The sequence below is a fragment of the Ipomoea nil genome, unplaced genomic scaffold (genome assembly GCF_001879475.1).
Source record: "Ipomoea nil cultivar Tokyo-kokei standard unplaced genomic scaffold, Asagao_1.1 scaffold0062, whole genome shotgun sequence".
Lineage (NCBI taxonomy): Eukaryota > Viridiplantae > Streptophyta > Magnoliopsida > Solanales > Convolvulaceae > Ipomoea > Ipomoea nil.
In genome coordinates this window covers 8,173-11,664 of record NW_017616490.1, presented here as the reverse complement: position 1 = coordinate 11,664, position 3,492 = coordinate 8,173, and the positions used below count along the sequence as shown (strand labels likewise).

The 3,492-nt window shown below is 40.4% G+C and overlaps 1 pseudogene; it reads left to right on the top strand.

Annotated features, from left to right (window-relative positions):
- Nucleotides 1–8: 8 nt before the first annotated feature.
- Nucleotides 9–2,014, top strand: LOC109176037 (annotated as a pseudogene).
- The last annotated feature ends 1,478 nt before the right edge of the window (nucleotides 2,015–3,492 follow it).

The window sequence follows — 3,492 nt, the reverse complement described above, 5'->3', positions numbered from 1 at the left end:
TTTCTCCAATGGCGTCAATAACAGTAGCTTATTATTATGTTCTTGTATTGTTTGTTTGCAGCGCCTATGGGAAACCAGATTTGGAGATGAATCCTTCAGCCTCGAGCTGGCAAACTGTAACTGAAAACGTGGGTGTTTCCGCCATGCACATGCAGTTGATGACAAACAACAGGGTTGTCTGGTATGACGCCATTAATCTTGGTCGCTCCGCACTGATGCAGAATCCTAAGTGGTGCAGAAAAGATGATAAGGGCCGTGAAGACTGCTGGGCTCATGGCGTTACCTATGATCTCGACACCGCTAAAGTTGTCAAGACACTCAAGGTATATATATAATACTGGCCTGGCCTGGGTACAATTTATTTCATTAATTAATTAATTATATTGTTTTTATGCATGTATGTTTAGTTGAGCCTGAATACATGGTGCTCGTCGGGAGGGCTGTCGAGCACCGGAAAATTGATAAGCACCGGAGGCTACGACAAAGGTTTTCGAGGAATTAGAATCCTGGAACCCTGCGATTTATGCGATTTCAAGGAAGATGTTGGACTTTCTGCAAACAGATGGTAAGCATTATTATTTTCAAATTCTGATCTTATAATAATTAATTTAATTTAATTTAATTTAATTTACTACGTTGAACTGAACTGGCAGGTATGCTCTCAACAAGTCTTGGAAAATGGTGATTTTATCGTGGTGGGAGGAAGAAAATCTCACAACTATGAAATTGTCCCGCCAGATCAGCTTAAATTCCCGAACAAACAATTTCCGCTTCGGCTGCTCGAGGAAACCACCGACGGCTTTCTGGAGAATAATTTGTATCCATTTGTGTACCTCCTCCCCGACGGCAATGTCTTCCTCTTCGCCAACGATCGCTCCATTATTTTCAACCCTAGAACCGGAAAGACGATTCGGGAGCTTCCTAAGCTGCCAGGGGGGTCCCGGAACTACCCGGCCTCGGGCAATCCGCGCTTCTTCCTCTCAAACTCACCAAAGCGAATGATTTTGTGAAGGCGGAGGTTTTGGTTTGCGGCGGCAATACACACGAAGCCTTCAAGGTCACGGAGCATCCGCCGAGGCAATTTCCGCCGGCGTTAAAGGATTGCGGCAGGATTGTTGCGAATCAGGAAGGGGCCAAGTGGGAAATTGAGGAGATGCCGTCGGGAGGGTTATGGGAGATATGTTGATTCTCCCCGATGGGAATGTCCTCATAATTAATGGCGCGAAAACCGGGACCTCTGGTTGGGACGGGGCGGAGGAACCAAATTTCACTCCGGTGCTTTACAGCCCGGATAAACCGAAAGGGGAAAGGTTTACTGAGTTGACACCAACAAAAATTGCCAGAATGTACCATTCCACTTCTGCGGTTTTGCCCGACGCTAAGATCTTAGTAGCGGGAAGTAACACCCATTCCTACGATATGAAAGCCAAATACCCAACCGACATGCGCGTCGAGAAATTCTCGCCGCCGTACTTAGCCCCCGCACTGCAAAAGTTTCGGCCGCAGATCGTGGAGAAGCTTTCCCAAACGGAATTGGTTTATGGAAAGAATTTCAATATCCATTTCAAGCTAGATGATGCGGCGGACATGTCTAGTATTAAGGTTACCATGTATCCGCCGCCTTTCACCACTCACGGGTACTCTGAGGGCCAAAGGATGCTGATTTTGGGACTCACCTCTGTGGCCAAGGATACCATCTCCGCCGTGGCGCCGTCCTCTGGCAAGCTTGCACCACCAGGCTATTACTTGATCTTTGTTGTGCACCGTGGCGTACCCAGCAAGGGATTGTGGGTGCATATTAAATAGAACAGAATAGAAGATACGGGCTCGCTTGTTCAGTGTTGACAGTATTTGGGTGCAATTAGCCTTACATGCTGATTGAGTCATTGAATTATCGTGATTTGTATCTTTTTATAGTGCAGACGAACTACGGTGTGAGGGGTGGGGGGTCCCTTAGAGTGGGGAATCCAACCTATAGAATAGAAGACGATGGGCATTGATTTTTTTTTATTTTTGTAATCTTGTACAGAGTACCATATAATAATATATACAGTACAACATTTTCTATAAGAACTTATGAGCACAGTTCTTAAATTCTTTACATAAATTAATAAATTAAAGAAATTGAAGAGTGGGAGGAAGGTAGAGGTTTGCAGGTTTGAAACATCTCAAAATTATACGTACAATTGTTAAATTTTGTTTCTTATGAAATGGTAATTGTGATTTCTTTCTCCTATGATAGATTATTAATGCAATCATGAGTGGGTGGAATACTGGAAAATATAGATGTATACTCATGATTATTGTTGTTGGGAGAAGGAGTTTGTGTCACCAACTCTAGTTCTCCAAATGGAGTCCGCCCTTTGCTTTCTCTATCTTCCTCTCTTCTTTCAAACTTTAATTTCCGGCGGCCTTTTCACCTTAGTGCATGTGAAAAATGATACTAATAAACAAAGTTATAAGTGTAATAACATATATTATCAAATGATAATGTAATTAAAATTTAAATGATCTTGGAGTGTAATTAAAATGATACTTGAACGTGCAAAAAATGAAACTAAACAATACTATAACGTATATGCAAATGAAATGATACGACGTAGTTTTACTTCATGATGCACATTGCAATGTGGATTATGTGGACCATAGATAAACGTTCATTTTTAGTATAATGTTTGTTTTTAATATGCAAGTTCATTTTTAAATATTATACCAAATAGTGAACGACCTTCAACACAATAAATTAACATTCAATGTATTAAAAATGAACTTTTAGTATATTAAAAATGATCATTATGTAAGTGGATTTGAGTGGGTGATTGTAACACCCGATTTTACCACAACTCCGCTATTATCAAAAGAAATAGGAACCGGATTAAAGTGAATGGAGTTTGGACAGATGATGCTCCTATATGTGAGTATGTGACTGACTTTTTTTTCTTCTTTGTTTGGCAGGGTTCTAAGGGATAACGAGTTGGAGCTTTTGGAGATGGCAGACACTCGTAGAATCTCCCCCAATCAAGGTAGTAGACAAAAATTCAATGACCCATGTGGGCAAGATCGCAAAAACTCGTAGAATCTCCCCCAATCAAGCTAGTAGAAAAAAATTCAATGACCGTGTCGGCCAATAATATTGATGTCACATAACACAATTAAGATCCATATCGTAACATATCTATCTATGTTTTTTTTTTTTTCATATATATGCGATGGGTGAACGACGGGAATTGAACCCGCGCATAGTGGATTCACAATCCACCGCCTTCTTGGCTACATCCGCCCCCAGACTATGTTCTTATTTTTTCATTTTTTTTTTAATTACTAATTAGAAATTATTGATGCAATTGGATTATCCATTATTGAAAACTTCTTTCTATACGACATTTTTAATCGTACTTACAGATGGTACAATATCCCCACATATCAAAATTTTTAATCTCCTAAATTTACTTACTCTTGACTTCTACGTAAATTTGACCATGATTAAAGACC